The 26,756-nt window shown below is 32.4% G+C and overlaps 1 protein-coding gene across 2 annotated transcripts in view; it reads left to right on the forward strand.

Moving 5' to 3' along the window:
- The first annotated feature begins 2,577 nt into the window (after positions 1-2,577).
- LOC132715987 (lactadherin-like) overlaps positions 2,578-26,756 on the forward strand; it is an 88,779-nt gene continuing 64,600 nt past the window's right edge. For both annotated transcript variants that reach the window (XM_060699111.1, XM_060699113.1), the window contains exon 1: positions 2,578-2,811. The gene's annotated coding sequence lies outside the window, so the exon portion shown is untranslated. The remainder of the gene's footprint in view (positions 2,812-26,756) is intronic.

Raw genomic sequence — 26,756 nt, forward strand, 5'->3', positions numbered from 1 at the left:
TTTAAATCGTTTATTGTATTAAAAGAAATTCACTGATCGGCAAAATAGATACGGCTTTGTAAACATCTTTACCACACATAGCGCGAGACTTAAAGTGCGAGATTTAACATGGATGCTATCAAGTGGTCCGAGGTAATCCGATTTGTTTTTATTTTCGTACAATTTCTTTGCAAAATTAAGAGATAAAACTTAGCGATCCAGCTGATAGGCCTCCGTTAAGAACCAGAAATGTGCCGTTGGTCATAAAATCTCACAGCAGGTTTCCGCTGATCTTTCACGATCTCGTTCTAGCCATTGTACGGATCTGCTCGTGGTTTTAGCTGGTTAAAATTTGATTAGAACATAATCGGGTCAGCAAAAAAGCCGGCAGATGGGAACGTCAAGAGATCATCAACATGAACTTTATATGGCCGTGAAGACTTACCATGTTAGATTATAATAAGGTGATGGTGACAATGTCAAGACAATTTTCTTCTCTAAAGTGGTCCAGAATTTAAATTACGTTAGTACCTAATAATTTTGAATTAAGACTTAATTTAAAAGCGTTATTATCTTGAAAAGTTTTTTCTTCATATGAAACACTTCTCAAGTAAATCTATTTTTGTGTCTGCATTAATAGATCTATAGCCTTAAATATCACATTTTATACATCTCAGTCATAGGATTGAATCCGTATAAAACCGTATATTTGTAATTGTTTTACATAATTATTTTTAATAAATAAATTTAATAAATTAAGTTATTTATGTCACGGTTAACGAACCAAGTACTGGAAACATAGCGGATGCATTTTATACCTTAATTTGAAGAATATGCGCATTGATTTTTTTTATTCCTGTCCTACGGTGGCCGTACTGAAGGAGTGGTCGCTTCGAATGTGGGGATCGCGTGTATTCCTGAGCTGTGTGCTCTTCTTTAGATTGTAACAAAATAAGTTCTTGGTTTCTTTTCGCTTGGCGTTCAGCATCAAAATGGTGGAACTTTAGAATTGGACGACGGTTTCACAGTGTCAATACAATAATTCATGGGTGGGGTATCAGGTTTAAGTATTTCAGGCGTAATATTTGGTGAAGCAACACACTAAATATTTGTTGCATTGTGCTCGCTACTACAAGTAAAACTGGCTGTATAACTGGACAAATTTGCAGGAAGATGCTATTATGAATCACATTGTGAAATACAATACATTATCATACAGTTTTTTTTCTTTCTTTCTTTCTTTCTTTCTTTTTTTTTGTAAATCGTAAAAAAAAAGTGGTAATAAGTCGACAATGATACATGAATTAAATTGAGGACAAGATATAATACCATGTGCAGCCATGCACTCTAAAATACTTTAGTTGTGCGTCACTATGACCGCAATATCACTATATCACCAAAAACGAAGACTTAAGGGGAAATATTTTATCGGATCCTTCATAGATATAGCGTTATTGCATGATACAAAAGTAGCGTTAAATTGATAAAAAATACATTTACAATTCATAAAAGTATTTGAAAAATCTAATAACCTTCCGATCTGAGGCGGTGGTTTTAATTATTTCGGTATTAAATAGTATCATTTGAGGATTCAGCGAATAGTTGATCGTGACAATTTTTAAGTAAAACATAAATTTTCTACTTAAATAGGCTTTACGAATTGTAATGAAAATAACCGATTATTTATCTGTCTCTTTGAAATGCCTGCTTCACACCGTGACATTTTCAAACAAGGTTATTTAGTTCACAGAAATGCAAGTTGACCGAGCAAAAATTTTCACGCCCTTTCATTTTCGCGCGTTCTTAAATGCCTTAAATGCATACTTTCGGCATAGCTATAATTTTCTGCGGAGCCGAATAAGCTAATGACATTTGATGAAGCGGTGTTAATTATAATTAAATCATAAATCATAGTTATTAAATATAACATGATGTTTGAACAACATTTGTTATTTTGCAAACTGCATTTTAATGATTTAGCTAATTGTGGTTTCATCAGTAATTATACATGTATTTACATGTACTTAACCTTTACATGTACATTTTGTACATTTACAATATTGAATAAATGTCCATTATATTCATATAGAATTCTTCTCCTTTCATCTAGTGTTAATTTCTTGAATTACCCATGCACAGTGTATCTTCCGCAGTGCAATGTTTGCAGAAACTGAATTCAAACCAAAGCTGGATTTTAAATCAAAGCAACTGATACATCATTTTTCACGGGCATAAATGTTAAAGTGCGAACAATTGAATTATAACGCATAAGTAAACTAAGTACCATAAATATCAAATATATCCGTCCAAGCTACCTTTCACCCGGGGGGTATTTCTTGAACTTAAGGTCAGGGGCCTGAACTCGAGGTCATGTGACATCGGTGCACTTCCCAAGTGGACTGCTAAATGGCCGTTTAAGATATCTCTCATCATGATTATTTATGTCGATACTATCATTTTCAATCACCGGGAAGATGCTGAAATAATAAAACGGTTGAAATGAACGAAAAATGATACCTAATGTCGATTCGTTTTAACAAAACGTTCGAACCAACGAAGCGCAGTAAAAACTGAATCTTCCCTGTATATTTTCGGATGGTAGATAACTCGTTCGTCTACTTGTCTATCGTTAATATTTCACATATGTTTTTCGTTATTGATTTTAACTGATATTTGATTAGTTTAATATACAAAATTCAGCTATATTTCTCTCAGACAGAAGTGAAATAGTACGAAAATGTTAATTTCCAGATTCGGGTGATGCAGGATTTTCGATTAATTTTCCTTCTCTGATATTCGGATTACCACTTTGAGGCCATCCAAGTTAAAAAGGTACGTTAATCTAGTGTAAACATATCATGTATGTATTTTATACGTGTTTATCTGTTTGTTGTATACTGAGGTATCCCTATTATTCAGTTGAAACTGACAAATGTAAAATGAACGATAATTTCGCAAAATACAAGATATTCACGAATCTATACCGTTTGTACCGGGATGTCATGGTTCGAGTAGTCCTCGAGTCATTACTGCAAACCGGAAGAGCTTTAGCCTTATTTTCGAAAAACTTTTCCCGACTCTGGACAATCGTGGATATTAAAAAGAAACAAAACCGTTCTAGTGACTCGAGTCCTTGCGTGTGCGACCAGAAATGTGCGTATAATTAATTCAAATTAATGAAAAATATCGAAACAAAAGCAACACTTTCAGCAAAATTGACCTCTGTATATATATTGAAGGTGATAACAATCAATTTCTTTGTATATGAATATCAAACTTACAACGCTAGTTTAAACAGTTGATACCTGCCTGCTGTTAGGGTGTTGATAACTTTTTGATCTTAATATTTTTAAAATAAAAAAACGCAGTCAATTCCAAATATTCCACTTTACAGGTAAGCTTAGCGTATTTTAATACTTTAAGCTATTGAAGTAAACATTAAAATAAATGAAATTCTACGAACTATCTCCGACCACCGCCAGTTTGTTTATGTCTGACGGGAAATTCTGCAATGCACAGATACAGGGTGTTGGTGTTAGCATGTTGTGTTGTAATTCAGTAGATTGTCTGTTACTAAACAATTATAAACATTGATCTTCAGTTCTGTATAAAGGTGGATTGAGTTCACCCGGGAATATATCGTTTGGAACAGAGTTATTTAATTTGAAACATCATGCTTTCGATATCAAAGAAGTTACATCAGTCTGACTATTATGACTAGTTGTGATATTTCAATGTTTTAACATGGATGGATAAATGTCAAAGGTTTAAGTTACAGACAATGCCATAAAATCAAAGTCACAGATAATGCCATTAATTCAAAGACATAGACAATGTTATATTAAAGTCACAGACAATGTCACGAAATCAAATCACAAATAATGCCATAAAATCAAAGTCACAGATAATGCCTTAAAATCAAAGTCACCGATAATGCCATTAAATCAAAGTCATAGACAATGACATGGAATCAAGGTCACAGCCAATGTCATGAAATCAAAGTCACAAATAACACCATTATATCAAAGTCACAGACAGTGTCACGAAATCAAATCACAAACAATGTCATGAAATCAAAGTGACAAATAACACCATTATATCAAAGTCACAGACAGTGTCACGAAATCAAATCACAAACAATGCCATAAAATCAAAGTCACAAATGACACCATTATACCAAAGTCATAGACAATGCCATGAAATCAAAGTCACAGATAATGCCTTGCAATCAAAGTCACAGACAATGACATGAAATCAAAGTCACAAATAATGCCATGAAAACAAAGTCACAGACAATACCATGAAATCAAAGTCACAGATAATGCCTTGCAGTCAAAGTCACAGATTATGCTATGACATCAAATCACAAATAATGCCATGAAATCAAAGTCACAGACAATGCCATGACATCAAAGTCATAGACAATGTCATGAAATCAAAGTCACATGCACTGCCATGAAATCAAAGTCACAGATAACGCCATTATATCAAAGTCATAGACAGTGTCACGAAATCAAATCACAAACAATGCCATAAAATCAAAGTAACAAATAACACCATTATACCAAAGTCACAGACAGTGACATGAAATCAAAGTCACAAATAACACCATTATACCAAAGTCACAGACAATGCCATGACATCAAAGTCACAGATAATGCCTTGCATCAAAGTCACAGATTATGCCATGACATCAAATCACAAAAAATGCCATGACATCAAAGTCATAGACAATACCATGAAATCAAAGTCACAGATAATGCCTTGCATCAAAGTCACAGATTATGCCATGACATCAAATCACAAAAAATGCCATGACATCAAAGTCATAGACAATGCCATGAAATCAAAGTCACAGATAATGCCTTGCAATCAAAGTCACAGACAATGACATGAAATCAAAGTCACAAATAATGCCATGAAAACAAAGTCACAGACAATACCATGAAATCAAAGTCACAGATAATGCCTTGCATCAAAGTCACAGATTATGCCATGACATCAAATCACAAAAAATGCCATGACATCAAAGTCATAGACAATACCATGAAATCAAAGTCACAGATAATGCCTTGCATCAAAGTCACAGATTATGCCATGACATCAAATCACAAAAAATGCCATGACATCAAAGTCATAGTCAATGTCATGAAATCAAAGTCACATGCACTGCCATGAAATCAACGTCACAGACAATGACATGTCAAACAGTTACCGCCAATGCTTGCATGTTAAAAGTATCTGCATGCAATCAAAGCAAATTGATACTTTTGAATTTAAATCGATGTCAATTCTTTTGAATGCGATCATAGAATCTAAATCAATAATTTGATTTCAATTGACGAAATGGCGAGACAAAAATTGGACTAAACGTCATTGGTGGACAAGGAGGAATGACACTATTGTGTGACGATATCTCCGTGACATAGTTAATTAGTTTTATTGTAAAATACTTAAAGCTTAATAGTTAATTTTTGCACTGTCACAAAACATAAACCATATTAACTGTTATACAGTAAAAGCTATCGTTGTGCATTTGACGAACTATCTCTACGGTAAATCAGTAGCACAGTGTCCATTTATTGTACAACGTGATTAAAAGTGGGTACAAACTTTAACCATTACCACGCTAATTATGCCAAAGGAATTCATATTCTTTTAATTCTTTGAAAATATAAAACATGTGCATATTAAATGTTTAACAACTAACGAAAGTAGTGCTGAATGTGCAAAAATGTGCCGTAAAGGTAGCAAAATGTAAACAAAGAAGTATTTTGACTTCCAAACAAATTACTTAATCACTATAATTATACCGATTGCCAACAGAGCAGAAGTTGCAAAAGATAGTTCATTTAAATGGCAAAAGAGGTTTTTTTTCATGAAAATGCAGCAAGATTTCAAAAATAAAAGTTGTTTTGGAAATAAAATTGATAGCATTTCTGAGGCATAATGGGCCTTTAAAATATACTTTTTCATATTTAAATTTCCATAAAAATCGATCATCATTGGTAGGAATATCTTCAAAATAAGTACAGACTGAAAACATACCGGACAGTGCAGACCATAAACAGAAGACACGACTGTACCGCCTGATCATAGTCTGCACTGGTCGTATGGGTACAATCTGTTATCTCCAGCAGGCTAAAGGTTAAAGGGACTTCACTGAGGATTTCTTTTGACATGAATGGACAGGAAATTATTTTTTGAGATAAGTGTTCAATTTGATGTAGATCTACATCAATACATTGTGTGCAAAATTTCAGATAATTTGCTCAATCCGTTGTTTTTCAGAATAATTATGCAACGCTTTTCACTTAAATCGGGCTAAAAATAGCACAAAAATACGATTTCTATTCATTTCTGAGTCTGTTTCTTATTTATCTTTTGCAAATCTTCCTGAATAAATACCCCAGTTGGTCTATATAAGAATTTCAAATTCTATGTTCTTAGGCTGTTGGACCGCAGTGGAAGAATAAGAGAACGTAGCTGATAAAGATATAAAATGATATATTAAAGTGACAAGTTGCATTCAGTATACCTTCAGGTTTTAACCACTATATAACATTGCTATCAATTAAGATTTTAATAAACCGACCACAAAGAGAGTCTAAAGGCAGCAGCCGCAGCTACAGCAGCAATTTTAATAATTCTGTTATGTTGCTAAATGTCTTCAAATGTCTTCACAAGAATATACCAGTTTATTTATTATTCATCCAGAAGGTCTCAGACCCATGTGTCAAAAACATATATGAATAAAATATGGCGTCAACGTTACATGCATCATAGATACAAGTATCAAATTTATACAGAATTTGTTGTTATTTTTAAAGTAAATAAACAAGTTCAAAATACCCTTTGAGTTTTGTATAGTGTACATGACAAAAATGTCCTGCGCTATTCCACATTGGGCATTGGATATAAGAATACAATGTATCAAACGGCAAGAGGTTAATATGTAACCAGTGTACGTGAGTTTTAAATCCATTTTTAAACATTTTAAAAGATAGATAGGATTTTATCCCGTTTTTCTTTTTTTTTTGCCCTAGTTTCAATGATGTCGATTTCACCAAACAAATACCGCAACCGATTTTGTCAAAGGGTAACCGAACACGTATACTGACGCTTCAAGTTTGAATAAGACCCTCGGTGTTTTGTTGATATCTAATATATACATGTAACTTGATATACGGGGTGGAGTTGAATAAATAATTAGAATTAATCTTAAATGATATCAGAAAGATGGGGTTGTTTTGGAAGAATGTAGTGTCTAAATAAATACCGAATTAAAACAAGAACATTTCGGGCTCTGTTTAAACAAAACTTTCACACGAACGACCTGGCTTTAGGCCAGGGTGAAAAATGTACATTGTCACTAAACTCTCTGTTAAGGTACTTTTTCTTTAGATGGGTATATATGAAAACAAGTTTGAAAAACGTAACTTAAGTTTTTATTTTAGCATAAAGTTATGTGATTTAATAAAATCATTATACATTGTATGATGTATCAAACATCAATGTTAAATATAGACCCTGAAAAGGCAGATTCGTTGACCAATCTGGACAGATAAAAACAGATAAAACATAAGAAGATATTTGAAAACTCGTGCAAGCGAAAATTGGGGAGAAGGGACAGGGACGGACGGATATCCCTATAAGTGGAAGAAAATTTGGACAATTTATTAAGTAATAAGAAATGTCTTGTTGTTTTATAAGACCAGTAGTATACACTGTGTTTTAACATCTTTCATTAAACGCTTTCACTATAATTGTTTACACATCAACTTCAGAACCAGATCATCCTTATCATGCATTGAAATTTGGCATTCTGTTCCCAGATATTATTACTGCATGCTGTTTACAATACACTGTCAATTTGTCACAGAAATTTTGGTAAAATACACACAGTAATGTTTCACAAACATTTTGTATACTGTTTCACAGAAATTTTGCTAGCAAAATGTATCGCCATGGTGTGAAAGCCTTTTATTGAGTGTGAGTCAAGGTCAATTTACGTCAAAGGCATGCAGTAAAATGCAAGTCACAGAATAAGTTACAATTAAGTCAGTGATTTGACAATGTCATGTATGATTTGACACCTTGGCATATGTTACAAGTTTCTCTGTAGAGCTAACATACTTAAAGCCGTTTGATTGTTAAGTTATCTTGACAGAATTAAAGTAACTGTTACAAAAATTTAAACCTTTGTACCTCTGACAGGGATAAAAATCATCATTGTGCATTCGACAAGTAGTTAAGGTCAGTATCCCTGAATACAATTAAATATAACTGTCCGAAAGTTGCAAATTTAATAATCACGTATTCAAAAGCAATGCCATTGTCTCAGTCACTGTAACAGAGTAAAATACAATGGCACTGTCACGGAGATTACTACAATGTCACAAGCACGCGTCGCAGATGTTTCATAGACATTTTGCATTCTAAATTACGAAAGACCGGTGGCGACATTTCAACTTCTTGAATTCTCGGATTCATCACCACGATTTTTAACTTCGTGGATTCACGATTTCAACTTCACGAATTCACAATTTCAGCTTCTAGAATTCGCGATCTCAACATCACGATTTCAACTTCTATTCACGTTTTGAACATCGCGATTTCAACTTCGTGAATTCACGATTTCAACTCCGTGGAGATGAAATATTGAATTCGCGAAGTTGTAATGTCCCCAACGGGTTTTCGTACTAAATAGTACATATGCCTTTACTGTTGTTTGAAATACTACATTTATACTTTAATTGCAAATGTTTAAGTTTCTCTATATATTATCGTTATTACAATTTAAGAATTTTAACATCCTCTGTGCTATAGTACGAGATTTTTTCATGTGATCGTGTGCTTTTTCGTAAGAAGAATATTTTAATGTAATTGTTTATCTGTAAGACAGTTCAACAATTTATATAATTTATGTTAGATATATGACATATATTTTTGGACTTGAATAATTATTACGTTATCTGGCTTTGACACTGATATATATATATCCACTGTTAAACGTGTAAACATTTCTGACCTATTTAAATATAAATACGAATTCGGAAAATGCGAACTTATTACAACTTGTTAATTTCATAAACGAATATTCACTTATGTTATTCATTCATACTTAAATGGTACCTTGTTCTACAAAATGACCTTTATCCGCCTAATACCGAATTATGAAATAGCGATTAACGTTTCGTTCGATCTCTAACACTTATTAACTACAAAAATACATAAATTTATTTCTTTTCATTCTCAATGAGATTTCAAAATGATAAATTCTCTGAGAGAGAAATTTATTGAACTAAAATAGTTCTACATTTTTTTTGAATTCTTCGAATGCGTGGGTATATAATTGTATGAGAAAAGTTTGAATGATTGAGAATGCGGTCATTGTTATAGGACGTCGGATACAATAAATATAGTTGGATAATCCAGCGGTTTATGTTGGTTTAGGGCGTGCCAGGTTTCATTGATCCGGACCATCTTATAGCAGTGTTTAGCTCGTTTGCATTCGTATATATAAGAAAGTCAATAAGGTATCTAATTCCGACATTTTCAAATTGAAGATCAACCATAGAAGTTGCAAAAATGGAAAGGATAATAATAAAAATAATAATCTTTAAATTTGTTTTAACTGATAGTTACTTGACAAAAAAAACATGAATAAAAATTTGAAATGTCATTGCACGAGAAATAGAGGGCTTCATTTAAAAACGTCATTTCAATGACATTGAATCTTCGTTTGTTGTGCGCATAAGGCTGGTGCTGGCGGTCTCCAACGTAGCCGGACCATAGTCAAGGTCTGTATTTGACCCTATTCCATTCTTCAGCCTTTGAACCTTTCTCCATAAACTTTCTCCAAGTTTCGTTGGTCTTCCCCATTTTCCCCCCTTTCAACTGGTGCCCACCTCCTGGCAATTTGGGGATGGCAGTGTCTTCTTTGCGGAGTACATGACAAATCTATTACGATCTTTCAAAAATAGGCGTTGTTTCAGTGATAAGCTGAATGTTTGCTTTGAGTATACTGTTTGACAAAAAGTTCCCGAGTATCCGGTGAAGGTATCTTCTCTGGTAAATACCCAATTTGTTGATATATACTTGATTGGTGATTTTCCACGGCTCTGAGCCGTACTGCAGTATTGCCAGTACTTTGGTTTTGCAAATCTCAACATTGTTGGTGTTGTTAATGTGGAGAACTTCCAACTTGGAGACCTTATGAAAATCTTGACAAATAATTCCAATACTGTTTCTATTCGCACAAGCTGCAGTATATACCACATTGAGTTATGTTCGTGGTAACCATGTATATATAAGTGTTAATGTGTAAGACAATTTTATTTTTGTATTTATAACAAAGAATGGATTTTTATTTATTTCTTGACAATTTACTTACGACGGCTATATGGTTAAAGGAAGATATGAAAATATACTTTGACAAATATTTAGTTCTTTTTTTAAACACTGTTTTGACACAGTTTTGTAACTTTACCCTTGGTTTATCATTTGAAATATGATAAAAACTTTTTATTTGTCGACTTGAATGTCTAGCTAATGAGTCTCTGTGGTTACAGAATTTTGTATAACTTGATAAATGAAATAATCGGGGATATCCCTAAAAAAAATTTTTGTGCAATCGCGAGGCTTCAGGCATTTCCGGAAACTAGTTGGTAGACAGGCAATATTTACAGCTATAGAGCTGTCATGTAAAATGTTGCGGTACGGGTGCTATGGTGCTGTAGATGATGTAATATTCAGCACATGGTCCTAAGTGGGGAAAAACACTAAATAAAAAGTATATTGGTGTTCAAGATATTGTATTTGAAATTTTAAATCCCTGAAGGAAATGGTCTGAAAGGTTACGGTGTTATGGTCAGCATTTTGTTCAGTTGATTTGATATATACAACCGTGACCTTCCTGGCATACAATGTATCGTTAGACTTAATCTACAACAAACGATATGGTTAATCAGCTTTGGATTAGAGATTAGTTTGGAATGCCAATCTGTATCTTTTTGACACCTTTCCTTTATATGAATTATTGCAAGAGATTATGTCCGTTTTAGCAATGTATATAGCTGAAATATTAAGCCGAGAGACTCCAAATGAAAGAGTGACTTGTCTTCATTTTGTGACCATGGTGGCGCGTTAACGCCAGCCCTTTATGTGGTGCTAGTGTGTCCCCGTATGCACTCCATAAGGGAAATATTGACCTTTTCTCAAATGCTTAAGCAAAAATCTGTCAGCAATTTTGTTTTCTTTCCTATTGTTTTATATTTTTATTTCGTTCTCTCACCGCCAACATTATATAGAACAGAATAGAGCAAAAATAATTTTATTTATTTAATAATTTATTTTTATTATTTCTTTTTTATATTCATTTATATAAAACGTGTCTTATATAAAGTTCAATCGAATAATTCTTTCGATGGCGCAAGTTTCCTTTGCAGGAATTCTTAAGTCCGTCTTGAAATCTTTTTAAGTCCAGCCGACATTTGAAGACAAGTTAATACAATATAAAGAAAATATCAACTATCAAGTCATAATTTGATCTAAGTGACCGCTAAATCACAAAACACTTGATTCCGGCATTGTCGGGGATTACTTCTGATCTTTTAATATTAAGCCATTATTCTTAAGACCGTTAAATATTTGCGCCAAATTACTTCGCAATAAGATGGTTATCCAATATTTATACTGCTTTAAAGTCTAAACCGAAAAGTGTTATTTTCTTTTTCAAACCATTCCTTAAAATCTGATGGTAACTGTTTAGTGTAAATGTACAATTAACATGCAAGAAAGAGCCAGAAATGTGTTGAGAGTATTGTCCCTTTGCATATTGCGCATGTGCGAAATATGTCTCAGTCACTTTGATATTGTTGGACCCTAAGAGGTATACTCTAATCATCGGCGGCTCTTAAAAGATTACTGATCTTTCCATGTTCATTTTCTTATAATATGTGAAAAAAGTTTGTGTTAGTTCGTGGTCATATGGGTAATAGTCGATGTGAATAGAGCTCTGCTGATGGTCTTGAGAACATAATTGAGCCGCGATCCGCGCAGTCTGATCTGGATCCATGCTGGTCGCAAACCCATTATGTTGGTTTTGTCATGACGCGGCTCAATAATTGTTTTTAATTCTTAGATGTATTCCTTTAAAGAGCCTTTGTATATTATACTTGCGCGTATTTCACGAGGTCGCCACTTCAGCTGAATGCTCTTTAGAAAAGATTTCTGCAATGTTTTCATGTTTTATTACACAAAGTCAGATATTATAAGTATAGTTTACTAAATATCTTCTCTCATTAAATTCATGCAATTTTATATCGATATATTGTATACATAGTTCAGTATTTCCATTGCAATTAGGATTCTAAGTTTAGAAAAATAAAGTAAAGTTAAAGCTTAAAACACATGTATATGAACATCAAAAGAAAACCAGTGCCTAATTTAAAATAGTTGTGGTTAAAACACCTGGACTTTTACTATCTTAAAGTACAATTACTTTAATCTGAAAACTTTCCTTTATCCGACGTTGTTAATACAACGGGAAACAGATTTGCGCCGGACCAATGCAACCAGAATTCGCGGCACATTTAACACAGCACTTGATATACAGATATTCTTTTATCTCATTCTTTATTTTTCTTTAATCTTTCATGGACGATGATCATTACAAGAAAAGAATTATTCTTATTGTCTTCTTGAGTGAAAAGATCAATTCTGGTAGAGCCTGTTAACTTTTTTTTTGAGAACATATTATTAACCCATCACAAAATCCATCATACGGTTAACAAATAATAATATTTGTTTTTTTTTCCTCTTTGGAAAGGGGATAAAAGAATGTTATATTCTTCTTACTAGGATTTTGACGACTCGTGCAATACAGATCTACTCATCTTCATACGATGTATCAATCAGTTTCACGTGCACGTGTCAATCAAAACAGGGGTTATCCAATTTGCCTGTGTTCATTAAAATACAGATAGATGAGTTTTCAATATGATTTCTAGAATCTTTTATTCGTTACCGACTACTTTTTTGTTAAGTCTATAGCTCTCAATACGAATTTTACCCTCGAAATATTTTACCTGCTTAAGTTTCCAATTACGTTCTGTCGTTTATTGCCGAATAATAAAGCCCCATCATATTGAAAGTATTGTATCTTTTATAACATTCTTATGTAAAAAAAACACTTACTTATTTAAATCCTCAAATCACTTTATCATTATTTATAAATATATAATAGTTAAAAAGAATATTTCCACAATAATTTTTTAAGTTTAAACTGAATCGTAAGGACTGTCTGACTAAATAAAACAAAGTCATACTTGCCGTTAAATTCATATCTAGTTTTGTTACACTAATTTTTTTCTCTTTTTGCCCTCTTTTTTTTCTCTTTTTTTTTTTATTATAGCCAGGGAACAATAGAGCACCTAATGCTTTATTTTGTGTGTTCAAACGTTTCCCTGTCTAAATATTAATTCCTTAAACTCCATATAATATTCTGTCTATTTTTGTTCTAATTATTTTGCACGTGTTAATCTACTTAAAGCACGTGTTTATGTGAGTTTTAATTATAGTTTAACCCGAAAATAGACCAGGTATTGCCGAGAAAAGAATCAGAATAATCTTTGTAAGTGAGAAATCCTACAAAGTCATTAGATTATAAAATTATGATCGAAACAGAAGAAGATTTAAGTGGTTACTGTAATAAGTAATTCTACTTTAAAACAAATCCCAGCTCATTATCACTATAAAAAAACCAATCCGTTTTTTACAGTTCATTCCGGTTAATGTGTCAGTTCGAGAACTCAAAATGATATCAATCCGCATCTAATCAAACGCCTCGACTATTTTAATAATTACAAAATCATCATCAAAACCATTCTGAGCTGATTGTAAACACGATAAATAAAAACTAGTTTGACTGATTCATTTTACTTTAAAGCAAAGTCTTTTTAAATAGACATCTTATATAGAAAGCGCTTGTTTGGCGGCAAACCGGTTACTTCTATCGGTCTAAATATAGTAACGCAGTCCCATTTACAAAATTGTTTTGATACACAGGTATTCCTTTATTGAAAAAGCCTAGTTTTTTCAAATCTTGATTTCAGATACTAAACCTTTATATATTCACACGACCTTGAGGTTTTCTCAAGTGATGTAAGCGCAATGATCTACAAAATTTATCTTTTTCATTGCCAAACTTCTCAATAATTCTTAAGATTTATCTTCATCAAAGTGAAAATGCATTCAAAATTTTCAAGTTTCAATATAGATTAAGATTTTCATAACCATTGTTCCACTTCCAGATAAATTTCATTACGATGCCTACCTATTAAACGCGATTTTAATACTTCAAGATAGCTTGAAAGAAAAAAAAGTAGAAAACATAATATACAGTACACAAAACGGTTTCGCACCAGTTATCTCTCTGGTATCCATTGATGGGGTAAAGATGCTCTCTTTTTTCGTTTTGCTAAAAGGGCGACTACAATTATGACGAAATATCAACCTTTTGAACTATGTACCCTTGTCACTTGAAACACTGGTATGTTTGCAGCCTTTACCAGTTCGTTTTCACCTTGTAGGTTTCCGGAAATTTGACCCATTTTCCAGTTCGAGCCGGACAGGTAAGATTACGGTTACTCGCCAGCATTAAACCAGACAAGTTATCCATGTGACTAGCCTGTATCATTACTAAATATTAGATTAAGAAGAATATTGGTATCAAATAAGTGTTTGATCTGAACAGACAAAGAAATTTAGATTTTGTGCTGATAGGTTTAGTCGTACAACTTGCTAACTAATAATTTCATGCTTCATTATGGACGTTATTTCAGTAAATTTGCTAATAGGATACAGTAGCATTCCGTATACCTGTTTATTATTCCCATAGCTATACTTACATCCAACATTCCCGAGCACATCAGCATTACCATGTGGACAAATCAATCGTCAAGTTCAGAAAAAAAGCCCCGACAACAATTAACTTGGTAAATGTATCCCTTAAAAATAATACGAAAAAATAATACGAAAACATTAATAAAAGCATTATTAGAAAACTAAAAAATACCGAGCAATAGTGTCACTAGGATTTACCATGGCCAAATATTCTTGAAAAATTGTTCTAAATTATATTTCACTTCTTCAAGAATGTTCAAATATCAAGATAAAATCTGAACAGTCATCAGTCATAATGTGAGTCTGGAATGAATGTTTAAGGTATCCAGAGTCTTTCAAATTGAATTTGGAACACCCCGGGCTTTCCATTTGTGAACACATGTAGAAGCACATTTTTTTCTTCATATACCATCTTTGGTAACCCATGCGTGCTCGTTACGTATACAATTAATAGATCAACGGAATCAGTACCCGTGGGTTCCAACGTTGTCATTTAGAGTCAGAAGAATTCCCCGCTTTCTCAAGAAATATTATTTACGGAAAGAGACTATAGTTGAATGAATCCGTAAGAGTATTTGATAGATGCAATACTTTTAACAAAATTTCCGGCAACCTTATTCAATTTCCTGCAACAAATGAAGTTAACCAGTTCTGTAATTATGATATATTTTGATAACATATTACCATCTTGTAATACTTATCTCAGTTTGCATTTTATGCAGTTTGCTGCAATAAAATCAATCAAAGCCGCGTTATTATAAACCACCCAGAATCTGTCCTACGAAATTATTCCATTTCCGTTACAATCCTTGAAATTCTTGATTGTTTGTAACTTTCTATTTCCTTTTTAAATTCTCTGTATTTCTTCTGAAGTCTTGAGCTTCAAGTGAATCCCAAAATTCTTTTATTGCAATAAACTTTGAGGTTTTCTTTTTGATTCCTTTTAGCTTTGTTAAATTTTAAAATAAAACGGTCTTTGATTTATTGTTTGCGTAATTTGACTGGTGATTTTAAGCTCTCATGTGGGGATTTGGAACTTTTGCTATATAAGAAAAATGTGGGATATTTTCTAACGTGCGGATGCACACACTTGTTTTGAAAAAGTACATGCATGATTCATTTTAACACGCCTGATTATAAAATTTGGGCTGAAATTTCAAATATGGGCAAAAACCTTTTATTGTCGTTGCCACTTGTGTTTACATTTCTCTTAAAAATCATTTTTTCATTGACAACAAACAAACAGTAGGGACAAATCTTACGATAATCTACCCATATGCTCTGCACGTGCAATGTCTTAAATCCGTAACATTCCGACGTTCATGTGCATTTTTATGCAATACCGGATTACCGGGTACTTAACATGAGAGAAAGAATGCGTTTGTTGAAGACATTTCTACTTGAAGGTTCACCTAACGAGAGCTCAAGCATTATTTTCAAGTACCAACCTGTTCTGTGGCAGTCATTTACTTATCCTTAAAATACACGGGGAGGGTATATAACCATAACTACATCGCCCTCAGTAAGCAATAAGATATTAGCAAAATATTAGCGTTGTTAATTGCAAAGCTTATCATTTTGCTCATCATTGAGAATTGATTATTAGCATTATTATTATTGCTAAGGGCAACGTACGGTGTGATATTGCTTAAGTTTGATTTATGTAGTTATTATGCTTTTTACATAAATTTATAACATATCTTCAAATTAAGTCAAAAATATTGCATTCTAGTCTTATTTTATCAAAAGTATAAAGCTTTTTATAAAAGTAAAAACTTATGGATAAAGAATGAGTGTTTAGATTGAAATTTCGCAAAGTACAGTACTGATATGTTGTCGCGTCCAATTTTGCAGACATATTGAATTTTATTATTTTACTTTCGTTTTATAGTATTATTGAAGAATCATAGATTAATACCTCACTTAGTGTAAATACTGATGTATATTCGCAGACGATGTTATAAAATAATAGGTAAATATGTCTGCTTTATACAAGTAATCATCTGGTTGGTTGTTTCCTTTCAACAAATTCAAAATTAGCGAATCGCTGTTTTCTCCATAGATTCAATTGATGTTAATAGCTACGGTTCAAACAGATAGATGTAAAGTTCAAGCAGAAATAAGATTTATTTCAAAGTTATACAGTAAAAACTAAACTTAAAAAGAAACCACACACGAACAAAAGAAATAAAACATTTATGTAAAACTATGGAACAAATGCAGAGTTTGAAGATTTGATATAACAGAAAATATAGAACATGTTGGAAGCAAAGATCACTTGATCAGAAAAATTTATTACATTAAAAATCAAAGACAGCATCGCTTTGGGGATAGGAGGTTGGTGTAATTAAAATGTTTATACACATGTACTTCTTAAAGTTAGGAATCATGTAAAAGGGGAAACTTACTTGAATTGTCAGTATGAGAAGAACTGATTTCGGCAAATCCATATCTAAGTTTAAAAAAATCGACATGCCTTATTAATTTATCTTTTAATATTTTCATTAATAACAACTGGGGTTTTCTCTATTTGCAAGTAAAAAATTGTTTTGAACACCATTTTACATTAAAATATAATGCATATTGTGACTGTGTATTTCATACATGACGTTTGTTACTTTGGAAAATGAATCACAAACACAAAAAGAATTCAAAGCGCACCAAGATAACCGGAAGTTACTATTTTCGATTTGGCTTACGGATATTCCAATAATAATATATATTTTTTTTTATGATAAAATCTTCTTCGTATTCCAATTTAGATGTATAATTTCCATTTAACATACACCTGCCTTGATGGTTAACAGTTTCTTCCACGATATCTTCGAATACACCCATGGATAAAATATTGAAGTTAACTTTGATACTTTCATCGGGGTGTGACTGGGTGTAATTTGATGGTGTTTCATTGATTGTTATCAGGATGCAGATTCTGGTGTTTTCATTGACATGTTGTGATCACACGAGAGTTGTATTGATCAAAGATTATGATACCAATCCTGCTGCTTAAAAACCAAAACTCAGTTTACAAGATGTTAGAAACAACTGAAAATAAGATAAAATACACATTTCTTTTTTAATGCCTTATAATAAAGTTATATATATTAAAGATTTAAACAATAGACAATAAAATTTCTTCTTAATTTTGTCTTTTCCATTATTAAAGCAAAACGATCGTTGGGAATTACGGGCACGGTTTCAGTTTTGACAGGTGTCCGGACTGTTTCCGTGCCGAAAGCAAATCTAGTTTTTCATCATTTGTGATAAAGCGTTAAATCGCAGCCTTTTCAAGTAGATATCATAATATTATAAAACAAAAGTATTTGTATTCATGTTCTAAATCTACGCAAGAAGATCTCTTGGAAGTGATAAAGTGCTCATATTTATTTTATGTACTGTTTTGTGTGACTTTTACTTTAAGTGTTTCAAGTATTTTTACCCCAGAATTCCAAAATAAAAATGATTGTTTCACGGTACACATGGCTATAGCGAGCTAAGCAAGACTGAAGCTATTTTTTTTCTGAAATGATTTAAAATTATATTTCAACAATGAATATATGTCATATTTGTGAAAGGCCTTTGATCTCCAAATATCATCTTTACATTTTTGTCAACATACATTTTTATGCATTGGCCTGAATTACAAATGATAACAAAATTCGAACTTTTGACTACTACTACTGCTACTGCTATTACTACTACTACTATTTTTGCTCCTCTGAATAATGCAGCTCTAGCCTAAAGTACGAGTATACCTCACAGCAATGTGTTTGAAAAGGGCGGGGATGAAAAATTGAAGAGCCTTAATCTATATAATTTGTATCGGATCCATGCAATAACTTCCTATGATTATTTTTTTTTCATAAATAATTTCGATACTTCAACTATAGGAACGTAGGTTACTATCTAATACAATCTCCTTCTTATTTCACCTGTTTATTTTGAGATAAACTCAAATGTATTTAGATCAGTAAACTTAGTTAAACAAACAAGATGCTTGCGTTGATAATTATACAAAAACATGTTCAAATCTACCACATTATTTAAAATGTAAACACTTTACAAGGGGCGAAGAGTCACTTTATTTGTAATCATACATTTAATACAGAAGAATGCATCAAGAGGTGGGGAGAATTTCGCCTTAAGTCTTGTTGATTAATTCAACTTTAATGCCACATTACGTAAATTAGAGATAATGTGCAGAGGGGAAAATCATGCATTCGTGATAAGCTTGTTGTCACTTGGTAAATTCCGTTATTTACCATCATTAAGTAATTTACAACAGACCTACCAAGGTTTCGGAACAAGTGTAAAATTATCTGAGAAATTTCGTCTTTAAATTTTACATAAATATCTACGTGATGCAGTTGCCAAACGAATGTTTCTCCTGCTCTTTAATGTCTTTAAAGTCTTGGCAAACTTTATTTTTTAAGCAATTCAACACAAGCCTAACAAGAGGAAAATATTGATTTTACTTGATCATTCACGTGATGTGGCAGCCGGACAAAGTTTCCCCTACTTCTCGACGTCATGGATGTCTCTGTCAATCAATGTGAGAGCGTTCTTCTTTTGGCCATGATACCCCGCTGTGTCCTGAGACCAGCGTTACATACATTGACACGTACAGCGTTGTCGTTTGTATTGTCGTCTGCTTATATGAACCGATTGACCTTGTTTGATTAATTTAACCCTGGACATGTAAAGAAAAGGAAGAATGTATCGAAATGAGTTTAAATCTTTCGCTACCGGACTCCCTGAAGGGCGAAAAGCATTAAAACTGCCTTTGTACTCGGAATATATTATAACATTTGACAGGCTACTTTAGATACTGCATTGTTCTGTCTTTTTCTTCAGGCTTGAGTATTAAAGTATAAATTATCTTTTTGACACATGGGTGTTACATTCCGATGTATCGGCTATTCTTCATTTCCCCAAAACATTCAATAGGATATTGGATGTAGCATTATATCTTGCCGCGTATAAAACATGGCGATTCTCATGATTTATGCTGTTCACCACTTACATATTTCCTGCACCACAGCAAGTTCATATAGCTTTGATCAAACTCCTATTATATGCCAGCAACTTTTACGAACATTCTGATATATAACGAAGTACATTGCAGAATAATAATAATAATAATAATAATAATAATAATAATAATAATAATAATAATAATAATAATAATAATAATAATAATAATGAATGAATGAATGAATGAATGAATGAATGAATGAATGAATGAATGAATGAATGAAAAAAATGCAACAAATCTAATATTTAATGTATACCAATAAATATAAGAAATCTAAAAGTGACCACCAATATATACAAGGATAAGTAAATGAATTTGATGTTTGAATTAGAATTTAAAAGATTACACCGTACTATTAATCATGCCAAAATGAGGAGCATCACATCTTGCGTCAAGACTCTTAGAAGTTTGTTTTCTTTATTAATTAACAAAATTACATTTAGTTCTTTATTTTCTATTAAATAAATATATTCATTTCAATTAACTATGTTGAAACAGGCATCTGTAACAGTAGACATGTTATAAAAGCCTTTAAAAAGCAGCTATTGTGTACAAATTTTATGTCAACTATTGTGATTGTTATCAAACATGGCAGATTAATTACGTATTTCAAGGCGTGGCTGCCCGTACATCATCTTCAAACAAATTTAAACAGCCTTATATCGACTTACTGTGCATCTCATTGTCAATTCTCCCTAAACACTTGTATAGATTATTGTCCATTATTATCATTTTACAAAATAATGCTTGACATACTTTAACCTTATTTATGTAACATAAGTTTCAGTATCTTTTTTTTTCAAATTGCATTTTATAATAATTTGTTTATTAGGTAATCTTAAAGGAGTGAGAAGACAAGTTCTGTTCATTTATTCAGATATTAAATCGTGTTTTAAATATACGAAACATTCTTCCTGTATGGAATGTCATACTTATTGTAGATCCTACAGTTGAATAAAATGTACAGAAATTCTTTGGATTTGTTATGGTAAAGCATACTCCGAATAGAACTTCTTTTAAAGGGCGTAAATTATCAAACTGTAATTTTGCGCTTGAATCTAAAATAATTCATTCATTGCTACTCAAATGATAGTTTTGCAGCATTGTATTTTGTTATCTATCACATTTTCGATGTAAAATGAATCCCATTTAACGTTCTTTAATTAGAAAGAGACTGCAAAACATACCTTCACAAACTGTTTTACGAGATATTACCCTGTACCTTTGTAAATGCTTTCTTTGATTTTTCCTGATGATTTTGACATGGCGGCCATCTGCGCGCCACCTGTGGGTATGCTCGATTAGTATTCCCAGTGCTGCAAACTAGCAGCTCTAGAATTTGTTCTCAATCTGTTCTTTGACGTTAATCGACTAATTTAAGAGTGATGAAGTGTTACTATTTTCGAAAGAATTTTCTTCATTTTGTCAGTTTTATATATCTTTAGGAGCTCACTTAAGCGAATGAATCATAAGCAAACTATTAAAGTATATTCATATATGCTAAATTAAAATGATCGTGTGTCCTAGTTTCCTGAATCAGCAAAAGAGTCAAAAGATGGTAGGATTTTACGGTGTATTTTTAGCTTTATGTCAGCAAATATTTCCACGTTTCCTTTATTTCAAATACTATATTATCAAGCAATATTCCCGATCGTAGAAAGACGGAAAAATTCGTCACATTTAAAAAAGATTTTCCTTACTCCTTGTAATTAAATATATATATTGGTTGCGTTTTAAATTTTGAAATCACACAGAAATGTGCGAAACATACCGAATTTTCATGAATCTATAATAAACACGTTATCTGAAATTTATCTTTAGCATCAACTAAATTGTTTGCCGATTTTATAATGCAATTATGATCTAATCTACGATCACTTCCGGCCGGTTAAGAAAGGTGCTCGCCATTTCATCGCCATAACTTAAAACGCTCTCCTAAGAGCTTACAATCGATTTATTTTGATGCAACTTCAAATCTCAAGATTAATAAAATGGTGGTTGAAAATCTTGCCAAAATCTCTCCACCTCTTAAACGAAGCCAGACAAAACCCGTTTATACCTCATTATCAATTTCAATGTTAGTGCATTTAGAGATTTTCCTGATACTTTACATACTTATCCCAAAAATACAATAATAAATGCCAATATTTCATATATATGAGCGCTGCTATAAAGTAATTACATTTTGTCTCAATAAAAATGGGATAAAAAGTAATGCTGTTTTCTTTTCTGTGTCTGTCCATTATTCAGGTTCGGTCTTTTTAAATCTGGGCTTTTGTGAATGTTATGGGTTTGTTAGCAAGGATGTTTTCAAGACAATTTTGCCTCGTCTACGTATGTACTAGTATTATATACAACTGAAGATTAACTAACAGTTACTGCGGCTTAAAAAGAATATATTGGAACATGTTTTCTTATATTATGAAAATAGAGCTATAAGTGTAACATAGGATAAATTACATGTATACAATACTATACATGCATTTTGGCAGGCCTATATGTCAGACAAATAATGCAGGCATTAAGCATTAACAATATACGATTTATTTCCAATATAAACAGATTAGAAAAATAGTAAATGGATGTAGCAGGAATCTATAAAGAATAAACAGATGCCATGGCAAGTTGTTAAAGTTTAAGTAAACGAAGTTGACTTTTTATTGCCGGACATAACTCATGTTGGTGTTTTCTTAAAGCCACTAATCAAATACAAGAATGTGTGGGGTACTTGGTCTAAGACAAACTCTACTCAAATGTGACATAAAGCCTGACAAAGCGTCATTTAAAAGCCTAGGTCTTAGCCACTTAATAACCTTTAAGGGCGTTAAAGTCACAAAAAGAGGATCTTTACTCCTATGTGGTCGTTTTGCTTCACATTCAAATGTAATACTTAAACCGGAAATCGTATTGGATCGAAACCGAGACTAATCAAGCAAAAGCGCACTTTAAATAGACCAAATTTTACCAAAGTCATGCGATGATTTAAAAGGAGCCGTATTAAATAGGATAACTTTTGCTCTCTTTAATAATTATTATAAACCTATTACCCTTTGTGGTCACATGTGAATGTACTAACCGAAAGAAAGCCATAGAAATAAAATTAGTTTCAGAAGCGTTAAGTAGATTTTCCCCCAATGTTCTGTAAATCTTTTCAATGAATTTCGAATATAAATAGTTTGAGGAAAAAACATAAACTTTGATATGTGTATCCCGCTATGCAACTTACCATTTAAGGCGGGGAAGATGTATAAAACGAATAAACAAGCGTATGCGTTGAACATTTGTGATAATCAATTTCGATATTTTCACTTTCTCTTAGCGTAAGAAAGTTATTTCATCATAATAAACACTTAAAAAGAATTTCAAACCGTTTTATCCTCGCTAGATTGACCCTATTCGGACAGAAGTGCTAATTTAGGTGGGAGGACAATAGTATAAGGTGGCCAAGTATGTCATTTAGGGTAGCAATTTGTACTTAAGAACGTAACAGGTCCAGTGTTGACTGCTTCAGGTGATATAAACCATGCAGCTAAATGCAGCAAGTTATCCCACTTCACGGTGGGTCAATTTAATCTGGGCTATATATTACTAAAGCATATCTCCGCGGCCTTTCTGTACATTCTCCTCTTTAAGATAGACGTTCAAAAAGGTCCATGGCAACGCAGTGATATAAAATGGCTTTGAAGCTGTCGTAATGCCTATCTCTTTTTATATACAGAACAATAAAAACTTCATGTATTGAACTTTTTTTTAGAATGGTAAATATTTTGTATCAACATTTGCAGACATGATGGTCAAATAGTTAGTAATTCCAACCTGAATTTGTCTAAATTAGTGAAAAACACCGGCCTTTCTAAGTAACTGGAACTATCCATTATAAGGGACTTGAACACAAATTGCGAAATACTGAGAAGACAAATGTTTTGTGTTTTGAAAGACAGCAATAATATCCTTGATATAATTATACTGGTTATATTGTCCTTGTTATATACTGGTTATATAACGTATACTAGCTTATACATATTTATTCTGGTTGCCTGGAGAAGTTGTTACTTCTGCCAGTGTTCAGAAAATTAATTATCAGTTCAAAACCTTGAGTTTTAATCATTATTTTTTAGTTCTTCACAGATGAAGATATTAATGCGTTAGCTAATACACATTGCAATTTAATAACTTTTAATCTGCCTTTAATTAAGACATTTAGCGAAAACACGTATAAAAAGCCATGCCACTTCATCAATAAGGTTTCTTTTCCTTTTTTTGCATTCTCCATTCCAACGTAACTAATTATTCTAAGCGTGCTGAGTAATTTCTATATGATTTCAAGTGGTTGGGTTTAATGCATCTGTGAAATCGCATGCCTTTTAGAAATAAGAGATATATTAAATGTTTTCATATATGCTTCAAACATATTTTAGCCAAACGTTACGTCACAGAATGTTTCCATTTTTTTCTGCATACCGACTTTAAAAGAAATTTTACCGTTATTCTGCTAAAAACCTGAAAGGGGAGCGGCGGCCTAGTGGTTAAGGTGTCTGCCTCTCAACCCTACTCGGGTCACGACCATGTCTTCATATGACACCAGTACTGGTTGGTTTTAGGAAGCAGACTCGAAAGTGATTAATATAAGTTGCAAGAACTTGTTTCGCAATCGAGCTTAAATGAATATGTTTAAACCAAAACCTGAAAGCTTTTGCGACCAGCTGAAAGCCGGCCAGCCTGTACATCTGTGCAGTGGGACCGTACTGTATACTGTTGGCTAACCAATTTCATATTGTCAAAAACCGGTAACGGTCTTTACCAAAATGGGAGCTGGATAAATCGTTTGGTTAAGGGTTACAATTATTATAACCAATAAACAAGCACAAGGAAAATATGGAATTAGATGCGCCATTTTTTATATTTTTTTATCGTTCTGCTCAGCGTACAATAACACTACGTAGTATGTTTATAGTACGATAAAATTATTTTGTGCAATAAATACCTACCAATTGATGCAATAAAACTGCATATAGATTTAGTCATCAGTCGTGATTCATGATATAGCTGATCGATTTGTTATCATAAACAAAGTTTGAGTCATACCAAAAATGTAAAAGAAAGAAAAAAAAAAAGAAAAAAAGAAAACTTAAGAATGATATGGTATGATAACCGCAATTTAAGTACGTAAACGTAAATAATTATTTTTTTTGTTTGGTATTCATAATCTCCATGGCTGTTATCAAAGTAGTGGGAGGCAAGTTTTTTCATGATATTTACAGTCCAAAATTAGCAAGTAACTAAGTTGTGGGAGAGTTTTTTTTATAAATAAAAGGAAGTATCCAACACCATTCAAGTATCATAGTATAATTTATATATTTATGGACAATAACGGGATGTATTAGAACTGAAAACTGATCGAAAGGAAACAGAAAATATAGAGATTTATTTACAGAACGCTAATTTTGAAAGTGTCACTTGCTGTCGTAGCGATATTTTGTGGTTTTCTTGGAGGTTAACGGAAGAGCATGCTATATTGGTATGTTAGAATTGAAAAAGACGTGCAGAAAAGAGAATACACATCTAAACAATAAAAATGGTTCTTACCTATAAACATAGTTCTATTTTGCTTTAAGAAAAAAAGATAGAAAAAGTAAAGATATTGCTCTACTGGAACTGCAAGTTATCAGCCTTTATAACCAGTATTACGCCAGGTCAGGCTGCATGCCTTTAAATTTCAAATTGAAAGAAATAGGAAAATCAGTGCGGTATTTCTGCCACGCGCAAAAAGGTGATAATAGACCGAAGAACTTACTATTAAGCATTTAGCAATATGTTGTAAACGCGTTTAAATTATTTAACAATTGACATGATTTCAACAATTGTAAGCATTTTATATGGTAATACGTATAAACCCTTGCACATTCCATGATAAAGGCTGAATGAACACATATTCAAAATGGCGACATGTCAATGAAACCAGCAGTGTATCTTATTTCTTTTTTTTTGTTAGATTGAAAAATGTAATCAGTAAGATAACGCGATCTTAATTTTGAGGTTACAACCAAAAATTCTTCAAAATTAAAAGATGCAACTGTTATCGTAAACGAGATCGTTTGCATTTTACGACATCTCATATGTCATTTCTTCACTAGCCTAAAATCATTAGTGCGTACATCCGTCATTGCATGAAACCCATAACATCAAAAATATATAAGCACAAGATGAAGCATAATGTTTGTTGTTATCATTTAAGTTTTATTAGGTCCCCCGTGATTTATAACATGTTTTAACGCCATGTTTTTTTTGCACTGCTAGTTTATAATGAGACTCTGGTATGTTTTTTGCGGCTCTAGTGTAAAAATGACATTATCTCCGAAATATCAAGCATTAAACGAAGCGGTGTTAGAATCATACATCACTTTATTATTATTTTAAGCATACAAAACATTCATTTTTTTAGCAATAAAAATAGAAATATATATCATTCTCTAATATAGAGCTTTAACAATCCGTGAAGACACATATATATATTTTTTATGCTCTGGATGTAACAAAAGATATTTCATTAAACAATCCGTTTTTTTTGTCTCCGTTCGTTTTATAAGGAATTTCTGATTTATTTCACCAGCCAGATGTTATTAGATTTTTGTTCATGAACTAGATGTTTATCATATAATACATTAAGAAAGCAAAGGGAAAAAGTAAAAAATCTTTGCCAATAATACAGAATGCCAAAAAGGGTAAAATTAATTGTGCAACCCTTATGATTGTTAAATGTAGCATCACCGAGGGGAATTTATTCTTTAGAAACTTTCTCCGACGTTAGAATGAATGTCATTTCCAATTCACTGTA

The sequence above is a fragment of the Ruditapes philippinarum genome, unplaced genomic scaffold, assembly GCF_026571515.1.
Source record: "Ruditapes philippinarum isolate M1 unplaced genomic scaffold, ASM2657151v2 ctg260_1_1_1_1, whole genome shotgun sequence".
Classification (NCBI taxonomy): Eukaryota; Metazoa; Mollusca; class Bivalvia; order Venerida; family Veneridae; genus Ruditapes; species Ruditapes philippinarum.